General features: G+C 44.9%; 1 protein-coding gene across 1 annotated transcript in view; it reads right to left on the bottom strand.

The window, feature by feature from the left end:
- Positions 1-22,405, bottom strand: part of LOC143315128 (plexin-B2-like) — a 144,294-nt gene that overhangs the window by 74,234 nt on the left and 47,655 nt on the right. The window contains exon 3 of the mRNA XM_076722610.1: positions 10,982-11,033. The gene's annotated coding sequence lies outside the window, so the exon portion shown is untranslated. The remainder of the gene's footprint in view (positions 1-10,981; positions 11,034-22,405) is intronic.

Raw genomic sequence — 22,405 nt, 5'->3', positions numbered from 1 at the left:
CAGACGCTGCTCATCTACTGGTTTTATCAGCCACCGCTTCCTGTACGAGACACGAAAATATGTCCACATCAAAGCGCAGCTCTTCTCCAGGAGACACTGAAGTTGCCAAAAACAATCAGATTTTTCAGTCTTCCCAAACTTCCTTTTAATAATACATAAAACTTCCAGCAATTCCTTGAAACTAAACAACCAAACCTGCAGTCTGTCCTCTGGACGGCCTCACAGAGGACAACAAACCTCAGCTCTTTGTTTTCAGAAGATGTTTTAGTTGTTTGAGTTGATCAAACTTTCAGCCGTTCGCTGTTCGTGTAGCGCCTCCTAGAGGGCGTCGTCACACGTGCCGTTAATCTAAAAACGCTAAATCTTTTGAATGCCTGATCACTAAAACTCCGCTTTCGTACCAAACATGGCAGCTTCTGCAGGTCAAAGTTCAGCTAAACTTAAGTTTAAACAGACCTGAGACCTGCTGACCTGCTGTGTCCAATGGCATTCCAGCGCTGTTTAAACCACAGCAGAGCAGGATGGCGTGCCCGAGCTCCAGGGGCCGTCCAATCACAGCCAGCGTAAGGCTTTTATTGTGAAGCAGCTTCAGCTTCCTGTCCTGCTTTTCAGCCCCTTTCTCTAACTTCATAGATGAAGTAATCTGATTACACTAAGATAATCTGTGTGTGTGCTGAAGGTTTCCTGGTTCTTATGGATTCAGAACAGGGTCTTGACACCCGGGTTCAGACCCCTGCGCCGCGTCCCACATCGCTCATCATTTGAGATTCGGCGAAGCGTCTCAAAGGTGGAGGCAATGGAGGCCGAGCGGCCGGGTGCTTCATTACTCCACGTTTCATCAGAATAAAATATAACCGAGCCGCTGGTGGTGACGACACGTCAGGGTCACCTGTCGCCAGACGAGGGAAGGAGAAAGCTTCCCTCCTGAGCTGTGAACGCCACAATGCTCCGTCAAAGCAAACTCAATTTTTGAAGCAGCTCAGGCCTCTTATGCAACCAGTGACACACCGTTCATCTTTAATGGAGGTCCTGCCCAGAGAGATGAAACCGCTGATGAGCTGTGATTCAGACAGGAGAGCTGTGACGAGAACAAAGGCTCCTCTTCCTCTCTGCGAGCTTTGGTTTACATCAGAGGAGGCCGAGAGAGTCTTTGAGCGGCGAGAAGACGGCGAATGAAGTCCACCTACTTTGCTCTGCAATTTATTTCAGGGGAGAAGAGGACGGGTATTTGGCGGCAGACAAAAACCCATCAGAGCACAGCTATCAGGTGGCTTCAGGACACACGCACAGTCATCTACTCGCCGGCTGATAATAAGAGGCTGTTAGCGCTCCTTTTCTCAATCCAATCTCAACGTGATTTAAAGGCAGCAAAGCGTCTCGGGCGACTTAAACTATTTACATCACATTTTCTCCTGATTCGCCGCCTGACACCTCGTTCTGCGCGCCGCCGCCGTGTCCCTCACGCAGCCGAGCAGTCACCTCCGGGCAGCCGAGCTCCGCTAGCGAACACCAACATCTCACGCTGAGACCACGTTTTCCTCCGACAGAGAAGAAGAAATCCCACTTCAGGCAGTTTACGTGTTTGTAAGAGAAAGGATTTCTTTGAAAAGGCTCCACTGGTTTAGAAACTGCAACTGAATCACTGAAGTCTGGAAGACTGTGGAAGACCCCCCCCCCCAACCTGAAACCCTCCCTGTCTGCAGGAGGCTGTCAGACCCCCAAAGACCCTGACCCTCGTGCAGGACCCTGCACATTAACTCCACTTCCTGTTTGATGCTTTACATTAATGCACATTTTGCAAGTTTTAATTAAATTTTACGTTTTGCATATTTTGATTTTAAACTTTTTCACATTCATAACTCCTGACTTTCACAGCAGTCGTTTCATATTGTCTTACTCTGATTACGGTGACCGGGCTGCACCACAACACCAAGACAAATTCCTTCTGTGTGAGCAGCTACTCGCCAATAAACCCGTTCCTGATTCAGACTCGAACGTCCCAACGTTACATCACATCGGGGACGTAATGACAGCGTTTCATGTGACCTTTCAGGGCAAAAAGGTTCCACAGACTGAGCTTTTTCAAAGGAAAACAGCACCCCAGACTGATAAAAGTGAGTTTACGAGCTAAAACACTATAATTTAAGTGTGTCGAAGGGCTTTAACAGCCTACAGCTAGTTGTAAAAGATGTTTTAAGACTTTCTCAGGGCCTACAAACACCCTGATGAACAAAACACAAAGGGAAAAGTGGGAAAAAGCACATTCGGTGCAACAATAATTGCTTCTAGTTGCACAATGCTGGAAAATAAAAGAGGGCGGGAAACAAATCCTGACGAGAACACAATGGCAGCAGAAGAGCAGCGAAATGGTTTCATTCAAAACGATGACAGTGAATGATTCAGGAGATCAAACCGATCCAGGAGATTAAAAAATCCAGCCTGTAGCAAATACGGGGGTGAGGGGGAGCGATAGCAGGGTGGGAAAAAAAAAAAAAAAAAAAACCTTTAGAAAATACTTTCATTATCTTACTCAATCCTTCCTGAAGCTTTTGGAAAATGTTTGAATAGTTGAAAAGCAGAAGTGCACTCTTGTTCACATGCAGACACGCAGAAACGTCGCTCTGAGGGAAGATAATCTTTGGAGAATAATTTTATTCTCCCATTAAATCCTCCAGATGCTTCCGAAGAAAATCTGAATGAAGGAGGAAAAAAAACACACCACACGCTGCCGGCGTTCACGCTTCCCCAAGAAAAACGAAACACTCATTTGTCACGGGCCACGGTCACACACGCACAGTACACATGAGCTGAAATCACGCACACACGCGCACAAACACACACACGCACTGCAGGAGACAGGAAGTAATCTGAAAGGACGAACGCAGCTCTGACAGACAGATGTGTGTGTTTGTAATTATCCCCAAGCTTTTCATGTCACTTCACTCGATTTGTCTATGCTCTTTCATTACATGGCTGTGTGTGTGTGTGTGTGTGTGTGTGTGTGTGTGTGTGTATGTGTGTGTGTGTTGCATCTCTGTGCTGTGACATCCTAGTTCATTAATTTCGACGGTGCTGTATAAACTTTAAACTCTTCGTAGATCCTGTGTGGCTCAAACTGTCAAACTGAAGATCAAACCGAGTGCTCGTCCAGTGTGTGTGTGTGTGTGTGTGTGTGTGTGTGTGTGTGTGTGTGTGTGTGTGTGTGTGTGTGTGTGTGTGTGTGTGTGTGTGTGTGTGACCACCGCTGTTATTTTAATGCATTAATCAGTCAATTCCTTTTCCCACCAATCAATAAAAATGTCCAGATCAGAATTCTCCCAAACCTCGAGGTGACGTCCTTAAACTGTTTGTTTTGTCTGATCAACAGTCTGAAAATCAAACATATCGATTTCACGATGACATGAAACAGAGAAAAGCAACAAATTCTGCAAAATCTGATCGATCAGAGTTGTTGATTGATTGCTTCAGCGCTGAAATGAACGAGCAGAGCCGTCACGTTAAAATATGACCGAGAAAACTGTTAAAATTCTGACTGTGATTTTTAAGTCAAATCAAGCCAAATCAGTCATCAAGTGTCACTATTCCACATCAAAAACAACAAAATCCAGCAAGACGACAAGCGCTCCTGTACCACCCCTGACCTACACAAAGGTCTGCTAATCTCTGAAGTCTAACGAGCTAATTAACCACCTGTCAATCAAGCTTCAGAGGCGATACCCAGGAGACAGCAGTCCAACCCACGTGACCACAGCCTGCAGATAAAGTGCACAAACTTGATTAAGTCCCAGAGGAACAAAAACTGGGTTTCATAAACAAAGACGCAGCGAGAGGAAGAGGAGACAGACAAAACTGTCACACAAAAAAGGCTTGTGAGAGTCGACGCAGTCAGGCTTCTGTGTGGCAACTCTTATCTCCCAGGTTAACTGAACTACCCACCGTGTGCACAAACAGCGCTGTGCTTGCACTGATGCATCGTTTCAAAGGTGGGAAAAGGCTGAAATATGTTCTAGACTGATGCAAAGTTTGGATTTGAATAGAAAACTACGATGCAACTTTGGCCGCATACGTTTTTATGCACGAGGTCTATTTTACAGAGATCTCTAAGATAAGATAAGATAAGATAAGACTTTATTGATCCCACACCGGGGAAATTAAATCATTACAGCCAGCAAGTATTAAAAAAGCAAAACACTGTCACAGAAGGGTCAAGATAAAAAATATACAGGATGCAGAATAGAAAAACAACTGAATATGAACATTATGCACAGATTATGAAATACTACATGCCATAAAAACACATTTCTTATGAGAAAACCTGTGTGTTGCATTGCACTTGAGAAACACTGTTGCACACAGAGGACATTGACAACATGTGAAAAACATTAAACCTGAACCTGCTGCTACAGAACACGCACGCACATGCACACACACGCACACAGAGTCCATTTTGAGAGTCAGAAATGAGGAGAATAATAGAGAAAGAGGCTGTGGAGAGCAGTGAGGTAAGCTGTTAAAGCCATCAGAGGCAGGGAGGATCCCTGCTGTTGTCCATAAAAGCTTAAATGTAGCAGACAGCTTAGAGAGCCTGCTTCAGTACTTTCCCTCCTTCCTCCTCCTCTTCACTTTTCACTTTCTTCTCTCCCGGTCTGCAGCATTTCTAAGTTCATGTATAATAAAAATGAGCTGCAGGTATTCCTGATTCAGCTACTTCTGTGATCACAAAGGCATCAAAGGCGTGAAACAGTCGAGTCGTGCTGGGTAACAACAAAGCGCTGCTGTGGACCGTGTGCACAAGTCGACACTTAATGTATTCAATGACGGCCAAAAATCGACACCTCGGGGTGCACGGGCCAACCGCAGGCCGGCGCTTAGCAGAAAACAAAAAGAGGAAAACGAGGAGGAAGGAAAGACGAAGCTGCTCGAATACATTCAATGACAAACAGCAGTGACGAGCTCCATCCACACAAGAGTGAAAAAGGCAGTACAAATACTGCAAACTAATACTGAACGAATGGAGTGGCTGATACCTACTTCAGCTGTATTGTTGCCAAATGACACACAGGCATAAATGACAAAGTGATAAATAAATAAAAGTGACTGATGGATCCCTTCAGGTCAAATATAAGCTAAGTGACAGACTAAATGTTTTTTCTTTTTCCTACATTAAGCATCCAAAAGAAGCTTCAGTTAGCTCTGTTAGCTATCATCTCTGTTGAATCTATTAGCTTCGTTCACTGTCAGCTGTGTTAGCTCTGTTACCTGCAAGCTGCCAGCTCCGTTAGCTATTAGCTCTATAAGCTCTGTTAGCTGTAAGCTGTAACCTCTCAGCTGTTTGCTGTTAGCTCGGCTGGATTCATTAGCTCCATTAGCTGTTAGCTCCATTAGCTGCTACACCATCACTCAAACACACCGCAGGTCTCTGTGGCCCACAGGCTGCAAACTGCTAACAGCTAACTAGCTTTCCCCCTGCTGATCTCAACACAACACAGATTTGTGGTTCACGAAAGCATCATCAGGGAAAAAAATAGGGGGCGTCCACCATTGATAGTGAGTTTACTGCATCCTGTCGGATTTTAACGTGTTGTATTTGTTGTAGACAGCCAGCAATAGCAGCTGGTAGCATCATGAGAAGATGCACTCCATTGTGAGCGTTTAGTTAAACACATAGACACAGCCTGCAAACATGTCTGCTTAAAACTGCAATGACTGTGTACACAAATCAGGTGTTGGAACAGATTTTCTGAAGCAAACTTTGCAGCGAAGCGAAGCATCGCTCAGGATAAGTCCAGAAGTCGAGCCAGACGTTCCCTGACGAAGGCTTTCATGAGAAAAACAAGCTCTGATAGCAAGCAGCAGTTGTCATGGCAAGAAAACAGAAATTCAAACTCCAAAAGCAGCTTTGAGCATCGACACACATCTGTGAAAGTTCACTACAATGAACGTTTAGCAGCAAAATGGAGGCTAAGCGACCAGAAGGCCGACTTTTCTCCTTCTTTGGTCGGATCCCAGAGCGACTTGGAGCAGCTAAAAGCAAAGAGAATAAAGCTTTTCCACCGTGGTGAAGAGACAGAAGCCACACTCTGCTGGCTAACACAGAAAAGAAAATACTGAAAACCACACATGAGCATCCACTCACCCACGCCCTCCACACACACACACACACACACACACACACACACACACACACACACACACACACACACACACACACACACACACACACACACACACACACAAATACTGGCACCGGTCCTGACACTATTCAATCACACCACACACACATAAACACACCACAGCACCAGTTGGCAGATGATAAAAGTCTGATCCAAGCCATCAACTCTGCCTTCTTTCTTCTTCTCTCTAAGTTTTCCCTCCTTCGTTCTTTCCATCTTCAGAGTTCAGTTCTTTTGTGCAATTTTTCCCTTTTTTGCTCTTTTCTTCCTTCTTGGCTCTCCTCCATCGATTCTACATTCTTTCAGGTGTTTTTTGTGCTTCACTGAGGTGTCTGATGCTCTTTTCTTCCTCGTTTCCTTCCATCCTTCCCTCCTTTGTCTTTGTATCATTAAGGCTATGCATTAACGAGCTGATTATAGTCATATATATATACTGTGTGTGTGTGTGTGTGTGCGTGTGTGTGTGTGCAGACAAAAATGGAGTCCAGTCAAAACCACACACACCTCGCATTTCATGCAGTGATACAATTCTGGGACCCGATCCAAACACAACAGTCCAAGAGCCAGACACACACACACACACACACACACACACACACACACACACACACACACACACACACACAGTGTGAAACTCCAGCAGCAGTCGACACGGTGAGGTAAGTGATGAAGTGACGGAGAAGACGAATAGAAAAGTGAAAAAGCGACGACTTGATGAAAGCTCTCTCTGGTATCAACACGTCTGTGAAGGAGTGTGTTTGCTCCACCCGAGCTGATATTAATCAATTACTGGAGTCTGACTGATGTGGCTTCGAGGGGGTCAGTATTGATGTTTTCAGGACCGAATCTGCTGACAGCTCATGTCCTGGAATGATGTTCGATATCTTAAGAGTAAACAGCGTTGCTCAGCGAGTGTCTGTGTGATCGTTTCAATTTAATGAAGCTGTTAAATACGAGAGAAAATCAATCAGAAGAGGAAAAAATGACACTGTGTGACAGCTGAGGTTCCCAAGTCACGTCCCAAGTCAGCCAAGTCCAAGTCAAATATTGATTCTTGTCAAAGCGATTCCTGACAAAGACGAGTTTTCAAAGAAAAAGTCTTGATGCAAGTCTCAAGTCTATGGAGGCACGTCAAAGACGAGTCCCAAGACTTGTCAAAGCAAGTCTCACTGCAGACAAGTTAAAGCCGAGTCAGTGAGTCTATTGGCTGAAGATTTACCAGAAAGTATTTGGATCATTTGAAAATAACTAGTGGTTGAAGGACAAGTCTGAAGTCCAGGTCTTTTTCTGTTCTAATTGTCCCAAGTCACAAGTTAGTTACGACAAGTCTAAATTAAATATCAGGTCTTGTAAAAGCGATTCACAAGAAAATCGAGACAAGTCCAAGTCTCATCTCAACAAGTAACTTCCAGGTCCCAATCAGTGGAGACAAGACAGTCGAATAACAAGTCTGTGAAAGCAAGTCTGAAGCCAATCGAGACACGTCTGTGTCGAGTCAACACAAGTCTGAAGTTAAGCTCCAAGTCAGTTGAGTCAAGTCAAAATTAAACATTAAGTCTGTCAGAGCAAGTCTCCAGTCAAGATCCACCAGCTTGAGGGTCAGAGTCAAGTCACAAGTCTTATAGGCAAAATGCAAGTCAGCTGCAAGTCTTTGGTGTCCCCTCTCTTTCAAGTCCAGTCAAATTAAATCAAGTCATCAAGTCGCAGGGGAGTCAGGTCCCAATCGAGTGTCCAGTCCTCAGTTCTGTAACTTAAATCCGACTTGAATCCAAGTCTAAAATGGCGGCAGCCCTGCTTGTTTATCTTTAGGTTTCGGGGGTTTAGCTGTAGGATTAGATTTCAGATTTGTAGCCCAGAGCTGTAATTATGGTTGAGGTTTGGCGATGAACGTCGACAAAGGAGCATATCTGAGCTCGTACGACTGAGGCGTCACCGTGTGTTCAGGAGGAGCCAAACTGAGCCGAGCCGAGCCGAGCGCGACTGATGGCACACCTCAAACATGAGACAGGGCTGAGTGATCGGACCCTGAGAAACTGGTGTCTTAAAACTCACCCACTCACACACACACTCACACACACACACAGCTTGTATTTGCTTTCATAAGATCTGAGGGAGTGACAAGGTACAAGCTCCCATGGAAGGCTGAGAAAATGGAGCAGTTTATGGGAACAAGAGCTATTTAAAACAAAACATATTGGAGAGCACAACAGAGGGGAATGATGTACTGAGAGCAGGAGGCAAGAGGGAAACGGTGATGGATGGAAGACAGACGGGAAGGGAAGGCGCGCACACACACACACACACACACACACACACACACACACACACACACACTGCAGTGACACGCTTTAATGTGAGCTGGCAGACTGCGAGCGGACAGAAGCCGATCACAGAAACCAGTCATTCAGATCAGACGACCATCTAAATCAACCGGTCACACTGGAAGGGTTCGGTCTGGTCCGTTCTGAGGCTCTGAAGGGTCACGGCGACGCATTCAGACCGAAACTGCTCATAAATTATTTCACTAACTGACAAAATCACTAAACTTTAAACTATTTGCGAAATTTCCAACTTTTTTCTCTCAGAAAAGCCTCTGAAATGAAAATGTTTGCTCATTCGGGGTTATGAACTGAGACAGAAAAGGCCAAAATAACAGAGAGCGCGGTGTTACAGACGACGCCGCGGTAGGTAACCTGTGCACACGCCATCCTCCTGCATCACATGGCCAAAAATTAGGACCAGACAAAAGCAAAGGGACCCAAACTGAAGACGTGTCTTTCAGCATTACAGCACTTTAACGTCTCTGCAACTTCAAGATGAAACTTCAACAGTAGCGCAGCCTCCGTTTGAAGGTCGTTTGGCTGGAATGTGAGTTTGTACCGACTCTCGACGGGTCAGTCAAACTCACATCGTCCAGCCAAACGTCCTTCAAACGGAGATCTTTACTCGTATTCCAGTGGAAATCCCAAAGATCCCACAGACATGAAATATGTCAGCTTCAATTTGGAGGAGCTCATCTGAAACGACGCGCAGAGCATCCACAGTATTTCCAGTAACGGAAACAAACCTTTGGATGTCGTAAACATCATAAAGCTTCGACCACCTGCTTGAACTTCAGCCTGATAATGTTAGCTTGTCTTGCTAACTGGAGGTGGCGTCATGTGTTTCCCGCCCTGTGCAGCAGCGAGCGACATCAAAGCCGACCGTGGTCACGACAGACCAAAGCCTGACCGCACCCAGCCGTGACGGCGGGTGCGGTCCAACCTTTCAGCTCGTAGAGGACAATGAAGCCGCTTCCTCCACCCACAATCTAACGTGCACTTACTCTTTATTTGGAAACAAAAGAGCAAAACTGCACAATAAGACATAAAAGTCTGCGCACACATATGCAAAGAAAAGCTAATAGCACGTTCATAATAGCAAACGCTCTCTTTCAGTGCTTGCTAACGATATAAACGTCCAATAAAAAGGAGTCTGGGTTTTCCCTTTTGCTCTTTGTACAAACACCTGCTCAGTCAAACGAACTGACTCTGGGAAAAATCTCATAACCGAAACCACCAGCAGGAAAACCTCCACCGGCGCGAGACACGCCGTCAAGCGCGACGCGGCCGCCGTCAGAACGAGTCCGAAACGCTTGTTATCGGCCTGCCCTCAGGTCCCGCGGCGTCACGTCTGAAATAACAGCTGGATGCCACCCAGGATCGAGGCTGGCCGGGAAATGTGGATGCGGGATCAGTTCAGGTTGGGACACGCTGAGGTTCTGGAGGATCTGGCCTGAAGACCTCTAATGTGTGTTTGTGTATAAACAAAGGTCTTACTGTAATCCCCGATCCACTTGAGGTTGACATCTACATAACTCCAAGCTTAACTTCCTAAATCCCCGTCCTACGTGAATTATAGTCCCAGCGTGTGTGTGTGTGTGTGTGTGTGTGTGTGTGTGTGTGTGTGTGTGTGTGTGTGTGTGTGTGTGTTTTACCTTGAAGTGAGGACATTTTTGGAAAGTATGAACACAAGTTATGGTCTTCAAAGGGCCGTTCAAGGGTTCAGCTTTGGTCTAAGGGTTGAGGTTAAGTTTAGGTTTAGCTTAAGTTTTCATCCATGTTAAGCATCTCCCCACAGAATTAGGGGAATATAACGCTGAGTTTGTGTATTTAAGCTTCAGATCTCGGACAAGAGCAGAGCTGAACAATGAATCACATGGAGCAACGTCCAAACGGAGGTAAAGCATGTCACATCATTAGAAAGTGTGATGCTGCAGAGACGCGCCGGCCTGCACATCGTATCCTCCAGACATACGGGAACCGACAAAAACCACATCCTCATCATCATTTTCATATTTTTTCAGTGAAAATTAAATGCAGAAATTATCATTCCCACAAAGATCGGGGGCATATGTCGCAATGACAGTGTCTGCCAAAATAATAGCAGTGTTTTTGCATATTGTTCAGCCCAAGAGAAAAAGAGTATAATAAGACAGGAGGTGTGTGTCGTGTCAGTAATTGGCTGATATGTGAGAGGAGTGTTTGTACGAGGGGCAGCAAGAATTCATTTCTTAAAAACGGCCCGAAGCCTCCAATTAACCCCTTAACCCCCCCCCCCCCGACACACACACACACAAGCCGCCAAAATAAACAGCCAATGGCATTCATGGGAACACACACGGCTTTCTAATGGGGGGGGGGGGGGGGGGGGGGCAGCCTGAGAAATGATATGAGCACGCCGGGAGGAGGGTGAAAGAGAAAGGAAGGGAAAAAAAACAGGAAGTGACAGGATTTCAGAATAAAAGTCGAAGGAAGTTCTTCTCTTACCTGTTCAGTGCTCAGACCTGCTGATCTCTGTGACATCAAACGCCTCACTCTCCTAAAAAACAAACAAAAAATGGATGAAGGATTTGGGACCACTGGTCACCTGATACCTGAAAACACAGCTCGGATTGATTGACGCCTGAAGGACCCGAGGGCTGCGCTCGAATTACAGGTGAAACCCAGGTGAGTTATTCGTCATTGATTAGCCCACAGAGGGGTCGGCTCGTGTGTCGATTCCAGGTCGCAGTAACAGATTTTAGTCCACCTCCTCCTGTAACCGTCCAGTTTTCCCACAGTCCTGGACCGTTAATGTGACACTGTTTTTAGAGAAGTGACAGACGTGACCATCGCTGCCGTGACAGTGGAAACAGGGCGGAGCTCTGAGGTGCAATAAACCGACAGCAGGCCGGCAGTAAACGCGGGATGACTAATGAGGAGCCAATAAAAACGTTTCCCGCTTCAGATTTAGTGAGGGATGTTTCAACAACAGTAAATACAACGAGTTTGTCCTTTATCACAGTGTGGTACACCTTCATTATTAATTAATGAATTGTTTTTTCAGTCGAGAAAAAAAAATTAAAAAGTCCATCTTAAGTTTCCAAATCATAACTCACTAATTCAACACGCTGATTTGTGACCAAAAGTCTGTCATACTGAAGGACTTTCCTTTAATTTAAGTTGTTTTTTGTGCAATTAGCAAACATCAGCCACTAAAGTCAGCATGTTAGCATGCTGCTGTTAGCACTGGGCTCAAAGCACTGCTGTACCAGAGCTGCTAGCACGGCTGCAGACGGTTCATGTCCGGCCTCCCACTGCATAAAAAGTAATGACAATGCATATTGATTTATTCGTCATCCCTCCATCCAATCAACACAGGGATCGTATTTATTCAGAAGCTCGTACTTGCACATAACCTTCATCCCACGTGTAACGGTGGTGATACTATGAGCGCTGGTACGAACTGTTCCACCTCATTTAAATCTGCCACAGCTTGCTATAGAAAAGGCCTGTGCATCAAAGTGATGGCAACGTTAATTAAACGTAATTAATTCACAGAATCTGCCAGGAATCTTGTATTATTATCAGAGAGAAATGCATATTACTGCCTGGAATAATAACAAAAAGCTGGAGCTCTGCCTGAGTTTAAATGGAGCCCTTCATCAGCGCATGAATTAAACTAAAGACATTTTAATTTGTGATAATACGAGACGAGAGCCTCAGTTTGTCTCTCATAATGATAACATTAATGCTTATAGGCTCGCCGGGCTCTAAAATAAAGGGACTTCTTTAACTGAGAAGATAAAGGGAAAAAATCAATTTGGGGAGTAATCTTCATAATGAGACAACCAAACAGACAAAAAGCGGCCGGCGCTGTGAGTGTGTAATGAACAAAGGCCGGCCGCGGCCCAAATGTTGCTGAATAAGCCTCCAGTGATGGAGCTCACAGGTATCTTCATTTTCATTTCACACTGTTAGACTCTGCTCGCCTCTCCTGCACAAACACAAATGAATGGAGCTTTTCACTTCCCATTGAAACAAATAGCAAAGCAGCTAGTGAGGCGAGACTGTGTGTGCGTGTGTGTGTGTGTGTGTGTGTGTGTGTGTGTGTGTGTGTGTGTGTGTGTGCGGTGAAGTTAGTTTGGCAGCACTTCTAACAATGTTGAGGCCCTCGGTGCTATCCAACAGAATGGGCCAGTCTGTCTCCACTCTATCTCAAAGAACCATATGCTTCTGGATAGCAGAGTAGCAGCGAGTGTGTGTGTGTGTGTGTGTGTGTGTGTCCATTTGTTTGTGAGTGTGTATCCATATGTCGTAGCGTCTAACATCCAGCATCTAAACATCCAGATGGTGAAGCATCAGTCGGCACAATGTTTCCTTCCATCACCAGGAAGTAGCTTGAAAACCGTAAAAGACAATAAATATTCATCATCGGGGCTTCATGGACCGACCGCACCATCATAACGCCATTATCTCGTTATGATAACAACAAAAGAAAAAAGGTTTTTGTTTTTAAATCCCAGACAGACTGAAGATGACACTGAGAATATGAAACACTGCGGTCTAAATAACCCAAAGGAACGGATTAAATCTGAGAGGAAGCCACAGAAAAGACAAAATCCAGTCCTGCTCGTTCACTTTTATCAGCTGGATCTGTGATGGTGGAGCCCATCAGGCCAACAGCACTGACTGGACAAAAGGAACCAATCAAAGCACTGCTTTCTAGCTCTTATTTCTCAGGTTAGAAGCTCCAAAAAAAGCTGTTTTTAGTTTGGGTTTTCTGACGTGGGGTTAAATCAACGTATCGCCTACAGTAGATGGCAAAGCCCCAGTTTAACATAACGAGGACGGGGTTATCAAGGCTTAACCAATCAGCAGTGACTCACATATCCATTAAATCCCTTTAGCCGACGGTGAAGCTGTGGTTCATGTTTGTTGTCGTGACTGAAGTGCTATGTTCTTCCAGTTTTATGTGGACTTAAAGCGACTTCTGCAGCACAAACTGTGTCGCTGTTACATAAGCTGACCACCAGAGGGCACCGAGGAGCTGATTTGTCAACTGTGAAAAATAAAATCTTAAGTCTCCGTATCAATATTATTTCTGTTTTTGAAAAAATTATTGTTGACCCATCAGATTTTCAAAGATCCCAAATAGTCCTGGCCTCATAGCTCCAGTACGTGCTCGTTCAGGCCATTGTTCAGTCACATTTCGTATCTGTGGGATTAAAAAAAAGGTTTCACCGCACAAAGAGACGAGAGCTGAATCATCCCTCGCTGATACCTTCTGGACTTAAGACTCAAGCCTTACACATACAGGCCGCCACATGCACGACCAACACCCCCCAAAAAAATCCAGATACATGGATTAGTAAGTGCGGTACAACACAACGTTCAACAATGTCCTCGCTGGGGATCAATAAAGGTTTATCTTATCAGAGGGTTTAGCAGGTCAACAAAGTTCAAGCTTCTGAAATGAGAGAGTTCAGTCTGCCATTTTATGGACTCTGATCTGTTGAAATGTTTGATGTCAAAACCCAAGAAAAATGGTTTATAGGCTCAAAAAGAGTTAAAGTAATGACTTAAACAGCTCAACCAAGTCAGAGTTCTGTGTGGGTTGATTCTCATGACGTTAGCAAACAGCCTTTAGCCAACATGCTAAGACGAAATGAAGCTACATGTAAAAATAGACGACCAAACCCTAAAAAATCCACCTGATGGAATCAAACAGGAGAAGCCTGAAAGGTGCAGCACGTAAGTTTAGTTAAAAATGTTTAAAAAAAAAAAAAAAGAACTATTATCAACAGAGTGTGAAGAAGTAGCAGCTCAGGCTGGATAAAGTTAGCATGCTAACCTGCTAGCCCCCATTTCTAGCCACTAGCTGCATGGCCAACTGAGCTAGCTCGCTAACAGCAGCTAATTGCTACAAGTGTCCAGCGGGCAGCAGTTCCTTTCTGTTTATTCTCAGTACTAATATGAATAAAAGGTTCATTGTGAAGACGTTTCATGATCGTCTATCCATCATATTTTTAATTAATCATGATATTAGGTGATATTTTCTGCTGTTGACGTCAACGTGCTGCTGCAGAGAGCTGCTTTGTACAGAATAATCGTACCGACCTCCACTGACTGACACTCATTCCGGGGTCGTTTCTATCTGCACACAGACGGAGAAACACCTCGAAATATCTGAAATCATTTCCCTGAGTTTTATTACTCTTTCAGAAGGTTACTGTGCTTTCTTCACTCGGCTCCCCTCATTCATTTTCACTCTGTTCAGTGTGAATCGATAAGTGCCTCTGAATCAGTAAATGGAACAAAAAGGCGCGAGGACGAGGCCACGCATTATTTTCATTTAAAGAATAAACTTTCTAAAAATCCGGACCAATTCTGGGATGTGAATGAAACAGCTTATCGCTGTGATCTGTATCAGCAGTTGTCCTGTAAACCCTGATTTTCTTTCCACTTTTGGCTGAAGCCGCATCTAAAACCGAGGCAGACGGAGGACAGACAAACACAGCAGGTCCAGATTGAAGGCAGGGACGCCCTCTGCTCGCCGTCTGACCTCTACGCCAGGAAAAAACACACAAAACAAAAGCTCACACACAACCTGTCTGTCTGTCACACACACACCATGAGTCATGCGTCATGTGCCAAGAGAGACGGCGAACAACACCCGCCACGCCCGGAGACAAAGACCCCGGACGCACTTCGACACAACTGACGTCCATGCTTCACTCTGGTGCATTTAAGTACTGAAGCTCACACTGAGACAGAGACTGGGACACAAAGACAAGAGGAGGAGACACAGTCAGTGAGGTTCATCCTGAAAAAGCTCACCGTTAGGGATGGAACTGAGGTGTTGTTGTTTAAACACGCTCCATGGACAGAAAAGTCAGCTTACAAGGATATAAAACAGAGAAAACTGGGGGATTTTTGCCTGAAAACAGTTAAATATAAATAAGTACATATGAGCGTATGGATCAATTAACCACAGCTTCAGCACTGTGACCCACGCCGACACTAAAAGTCAAATCTTTTCTTTCTTAAACTCAAGTCAAATGTTTGGAGAAGTGTAAGTTTTGAGCGTCGTCCCGCTCAGTGAGATCAAGGCGTCGTCTGCTCTGTTCTCGTGACTGCGACATGTGATGCTCAGGAAGAGACGTCTGAGGTGAACACTCTCCGTTTGAAGCACGAAATCACAGTTTTCCACAGAATCGCAGAGGATTTCAAAGAATTCATCACACTGAACGCGACTGAAAGCTCCCGTTAGACGACGACGTGGACCCAGAAAATCCCTGTTTCACACACGCGCTTCCTCTCACGCCCTGAACAGGCAGCTTCAGATGCATCACTCAGCGTTTCTGTGGCCGAACGCTTTCGCTGCACAGGTGTGAAACTCGTGACGGCCTTTCTCACAGCAGAGGCTTTGACATGTTAGTGGGAAACGCTCAGGTGTAATCATTACATCACTGATGCTGAGCTGCTTCAGGTGAGACACCACGACGACATCTCCCAATCTTCTTTTGCATTAGAAGTTTTTAATATGCAAACGGTTCGTTATCTAATCAAAGACGCGCTCATTAGCATACGTTCTCAGCGCAGAGATCTGAACGGTGGATGAAGCCAGGTTCATACTTCTTGTTTCGTGTTGCTGACATATTAAAGTCAAAGATTTTTACAAAGGGAATTCTTGATGTGTCTCCATAATTCAGAAAATACTGTCAACAGACATAAAGAAATGAATTCTTGCCATGTTTTTGGGAGGAATCGTTATATAAATCAGGTTATGAATGATGAATGAAATGAATAAAGCCCTCAGTAAAAACCTTCAGAATAAAGATGGTTGGTCTGGTGTGTATGTGCAGGCTGGACTAGCTCACCTCGTCTCCACCTGTGCGGCTAACGCTAGCTAGCAGCTGTCTGCAGGTATCAGGCTGACGCTGAGTCAGAAGCAGCAGGGGATGAACTGGTGTGAGGACTTTGTGCTTTCTCTCTGCAGGAGCTGATGATGAAGATGAACGTCTGCTCTGTGCTCGGTTCAGTCGGTCAAACCTCCTGCTTTTATTCTGCTGTTTGTTGTTGCAGCGACAGTTCAGAGTAACTAGCCAGCAGCTAATTTGCATCTACTGTATTTCTTGAATATGCATAATGACAAGCTCGCAGGTGGAGCAAAGTTTTCCATTATTGATGCTCAACTAGAGCTGCAGCGAACAATTACTTTCATTATGCATCATTCTGCAAACCAGTTCATCTCTCGGTGTGGAAATGAAGAAAAACTTGTATTTTGAGTCCTTGCAGACGTCTTCAGATGCTTTTTTTGGTCATATGTTCAGTTCACAGTGATATAAAACAGAAAAGCACGTTGAAGAAGCTGCAATGAGACAATTTTTGGCTCAAAAAAATAAATGATTGATCAATTCTGAAAAATTTTAACACATAAAGGGACTAAGTGTTGCAGCTCTCTTCAATTAGTTTTCTGGTATTGTTGCATTTTGTAGAAAAAGAAATGAATAAAATTGTGATTTAATTTTAACAGCCAGCTTTAGTTTAACCAGGCAGATGAATTTAGGAGATGGGAGACAAACCAAAGGAGACGACGGCGCAGGTGAAACGCTGTAAAGACGGAGGAGAAAAAGAAAAATGGGCTCAAGATCTGTGAAAAAGATAAATGAGCAACTCTGTCGGAAGAGCTAATGAGTGCTAAAACGACGCGAACGCTAAAACTATCTGCACAAGCCCTCTTTAAACACCGGCTTTAAAATGTGTGAAGGGCCGTGCAGGCGTGTGTGTGTGTGTGTGTGCGTGTGTGTGTGTGTGTGTGTGTGTGTGTGTGTGTGTGTGTGTGTGTGTGAGGAGGCTTGTTTGTGTAGGATTTTAAGCAATTAGGACAGGAAACAGAGGCGCTGTTGCTTCGGCTTCCCTGAGGAATTAAACTATGCATCGTCAACACACACACACACACACACACACACACACAAAGAGCGAATTCCCACACTGACCGACAACACGGTCTCAGCTGTGAAACATCACGCACACACACACAGATACACACACTCAAACACACTCCCTCAACTTCCTCTTGACCCATTTCCCAAACACAACAGACCACCTCTCTGTTTTCATCCCTCCATCTCTCTCTCTCTCTCCTCATCTGCTCAAAGCAAAGCAGACCACTTCTGCTTTATGTCACCAGATCAGAGGACACACACACACACACACACACACACACACAGTTAATCAGTTTGTTTATGAGGCCAAAGGCATGCAGGGTAAACTCCTGCCTTTATGTAACTCTGCTGCTCTGTCTCAGGGTTCAGGAGGGTAACGACTCCGCTGCCAGTCTGATAATTGACTGACATTCTTCTTTCATTTAAGCCTGCTTTGATTAATTAGGAGCGTATTAAAGACCTGACACGAGCTTTAACTGATGCTAATCGTACGTTTGCATCAGCGTCCTCATGTGTGCGGTGGGGGCGTGGCTTCCACTGGGGGTGGGACTCTCTTAAAGTCTCTCTGAACTGTATCCTCTTACTGTCCAGCCGCCATAATCCAGACGAGACGAGAGGAGCTGATAAAAACGTTGATCTGAGTCGCCCTCAGTTATTACTGAGCGCTCAAAGCGATGCCAGTGGAGCGGCGAGGGTGCCCTACTTTATGAGTGGAGGGTGATGGAGCTGAGAGGACGACCTGCAGACACAACTCAGGGCTCAAAAAACTCATAAACTGCCTGATATAACCCATTTTTATGGTTTAAAAGACACTAAAGCACAGAGCTGTAGGTAGTAAAGACAGAAAAACAACATTATCTATTAGACCATCAGATAAATGAAACTAAAATCCAATTTAGTTGTTATTGAGATTTAGATGTTTTTACCTCCGTGCGTTCACCCCGACCTCTGAAACTAAACCTCCGCCCTTCACCAAAGGTGGAGCTGAAATGTCCATTAGTCGTCATCTCTGAAGCAAAATGCCAAACATTAACCGGCTCCACCTTCTTTTACATCACGACTGAAAATGTCACCTTACAAAGCTGTTTTCCACTGTTTCTGACATTTTATAGATCAAACATTTAAGCGAGTCATTCAAAAGCTCCGACCAGCACAAAAAAAAAATCAAAGCTCTGTGTTTAACATACCTGAGCGTCTTCGTCCCAGTGTCTAAACGCCGCTTCAAGAGCTTCAGAGGTGACAAACTGTTAGAAATCATTCTGTTCGGGGATGATTGGGCTGGTTAATGTGTGGAAACTCCAACATTAGTGCCAAAACCACACTGAGCTTCAGTCTGTCCGTCTTTTAGGGACATCAGCGCTCTTTAAAACACCTTTTTCCATTTAATAAAAGAAGCCAACCAGCTACAATGAGCACAATTGTGCTTTAAACGGTATGTGGTCAGAGAACAAGCACAGACGTGTATGAATGTGATCAGACTTTCCAGGTTAACTTGAACAGGTTTTCACACCTGGTGTGTTTTTAATTTCGGTCAGTATCATAAAAGTCTTGAGGTTTTCCAGCGAGCGTTATTCAGCGACGGCAGCAGAGCGAGTGCTTATTGTGTATTTCGATCACAGCCTGGTGTACAGTCATTGAAGGACATCTGGTAGGAATTTCACACAGCAGCAGCAGAAGTGGAGATTTGTAAGAAAAGACGTCCACTTGAAGGAATGAGGAGATAAAATGAGGAAAAGAGAGCAGAGCTGGAAAGTCAGGAATGAGGGAGAGGAGAGATAAAGGGTGCAGAGTTAAACAGAGCTGCAGCAGCTCGTCAACAGGCCGACAGGAAACGTTGAATCCGGCTCCGATCAAGGCCGCCGAGACCGACCAGCTCCGAAATGAAGACTAAAAGGATCCATGTTGGTTGAAGAATTTCTTTGTTTGCAGAGATGTGTTTGCAGAGAGGTAAAGAGAAGGAAACGGGGAAAAGACACCAACCAAAAACCAATATGTGAGAGCATTAAAGCAGAATCACCTCCAAGTGGTTTGATGACTCCGACACACTCGTATGATGTCTGCAGGGAAGGCTTTAATTAAAGGCGTTCAGTGTCTGTCGGTGAAATGGAAGGAACCTGGCTGAGCTAACTGATGCTAGCAAGCTGGAGCTAATCACCTAGCTGGTAATGCTCCTTTATGTAGAGTTAGCTAAGCAGGGAGTTTTTTTCCACTTCAACTACTCTTTACTGAATGAAATGAATAATCGTGAAAGGAAAATGTCAGAGGGAGCAAACAGCCGAGAGAACAGAAACAGGCTCAGAGAGCTACTGGGACTGCTAGCACTAGCATGCTCTCGGCTTGCTAGCATGTGAGCCCTTAGCTCAGCTATTCTGCAACGATGCTCCAATAACTTTTGCCTTTTAGTGATTGATTATCAAAACTGAGGAGGCGCCATCAGCTAATTGATTATTGGACCACAAGATTCAGGTGAGACTTTGAGCTATTGAGCTATAACCAAATAAATCTTAATGTTTTCCCCAGTGGCAGATTTATCATTTGTCTATCAAAGCATTAAAAAAGCAAACAGAAGAGTAATGCACCAACGTGATGTCGAAACAAAGTGCAGCTTTGGCAGCTTTCCCACCAACCGAAGGGAAAGTGCTGCTGAGAAAATACTGAAAACTTTAAGCAAAATTCCCAAAATGCCTCCATCATGCTTTAAAAACTCCTTTTGGACACAGTGCTGCAGAGCAGCGATGATGGCTGGATAAGCTGGAGCGAACACATCTGGTTCTGCTCAACGTGACGGACATTCCTCAGGGAAGAGGGAGTCTGAGAGGAGCAGGCTGGACGGTAATGAACCGGACTTTCACACCAACGCCGGCCTCATCAAACCCTCTCCCAGCAGGCCACACTGCACATCACAAGTACGAGTTGTCGGCCATGTAAACAAAATCCCTCAACTTCCAATGTGATGCAGCCACAGGGAGCGGCAGCAGGGCCGACGCCGGCCGTCGGGGGAACTTATGACTTTTCCATGGCGGCCCATTACGTAGTCAGAGAGCTTCGGTGACTTCAGCGAATAAAAATGCTCTTTCCTGGTTTGTCAATGTGTCAAACGAGTTAAAATGTCTCCCAGTATGACTTCAGAGAATTTTCCAAATTTGCTTTTGTCTTTCCGGACAAAAGCACTGCAGAGAGGAGCTTTGACCGTTCTCGACCTGCTGAGAATCTGAAACAGTCTGCTCTGTCGTCAGTGCAGCCATTCACGTCTGAGGCTGCGTTTCAGCTGGAAACTACGTCTGGTTAACTGTAAAGAGAGTTAGCGGTGTGCTAGTCATCCTAAAAGACGTTTACAATGATTTTCATGATTGATTAGTCTCTCATTTATTGTCTAGATTAATCACTTGGTCTCTCAAATGTCAGAAAATCATCAAAAACCAGCAATTTACGCTGATCTAATCTCCATATCTAAGCAGCTGGAGTCAGAGAATATCTGCTGTTCTCTCTTGATAAACGACTTAAATAGCAAATCAATTATCTAAACAGTTGCCAGTTAATTTTCCATCAACTAATCGATTATCTGAATAATTGATGGAGCTCCTGGTGCTGCCTTCTCTGCGCTGGAAGCTGTCTAAGGAGCTGCTAACGTGGCTAAAGATGATGGGTTTTAACACAATCCATCTCCACAAAATGTCCAGTATCGAATTCTACTGACTAATCACACAAGCATGAATGACGTGAAGATCCACAAAGCCTCATGGGTTACAGGGCAAACTTTCCTCTCGAACAGCTGCTTCAGTTTGCTTTTTCTTCACCACACACATTTATTTTTAGGGGCAAACACAACCCATCAGACCCCTGGACCCCCCCTCCTCGGAGCTTAATCGGGCAGAAATGCAATATAAGAAATAATATTCAAACCTACAATCGAACTCCAGTCAGACGGCGAGGCTGCGACCCAAAGCGGCGGCGGCGGCGGCGAGAATCAGAACTTCTCTCTCGCCAATAGAAAATGAAATGCCAAGCCTGGCTAAGGACATAATGAAAAAGCTATTATCAGCATGAGCTTTCATCAGCGCTGCATTCAGCCGTGTTCAATACAAACTGATTCTCTCATCTCGTGCTGTACCCATCTGAACGCTGGCTATAATAAAGGAGGTGAGATAAGAGAGATCACTTTTTTTTCCCGCCCTGTTGAAGAAGTGCATCAGCACATTTACAGATGAGGCGAAGTTTCCACGCGCCGCACGCACGCACGCCGCCGCCACAAAGGCCGTCATAATCAGCCTCTCATTGTCCGAACGTGACCGAATCATTAGCGGCGTCTGCACCTGCGTCCGCTCTCCTGCTCGGCTCTGTCTAATTCCTGATTTATTTGTCTTTTTCCGTCCGTCTCCACTGGCGTCACCGTCTCTGAATTCAAATACAGCCGCTTCATACAATATTCAATGAAATATTGAATTATATATGTGTCATAATACAATATTCAAACTATATCCAGCATATATTAAGGTCTAATGAGGAGGGGCTACAGCCTGTCAAGAATGAGCGACGATGAAGTTTGAGCTCTGACAGCCACGATGTGACTCCCAGAACCTTAAACATGTCGTAAATACTAAACAACACTGGACATTTCGAAGGACTTAAACGATCATTTCACTTCATTACAGCATCCGGCTTCTTTTCCCAGCTTTGACTGACACGTCGATCGAAGGTCGAGTTGAAGTTTGAACGTGGTCCGATCATGGTTATTTTCTCAATTAACCGATTGATTGTGTAGAAGGCAAAACATGAGAAATGAGTGGAAAGGAGCCCATCACATCTTCAAACGCCTCGTTTAATCCTCACAACTGCCTTGAAAATGACATAAAGCATACAATCGACCGATCAGTTAATTGGCTGCTCGTTAACAGAGCTGTAACGAAGGGAAAAGCAGCTCTTCTCCTGCAGGAATCTGCAGCGTCTGACGAGTTTCAGAAGGTTTCTCCTTCTTTGAAAC

Source organism: Chaetodon auriga, chromosome 22 (genome assembly GCF_051107435.1).
Source record: "Chaetodon auriga isolate fChaAug3 chromosome 22, fChaAug3.hap1, whole genome shotgun sequence".
Lineage (NCBI taxonomy): Eukaryota > Metazoa > Chordata > Actinopteri > Chaetodontiformes > Chaetodontidae > Chaetodon > Chaetodon auriga.
The sequence above is the reverse complement of the archived record's forward strand: the minus strand, read 5'-3'. Positions and strand labels throughout refer to the sequence as shown.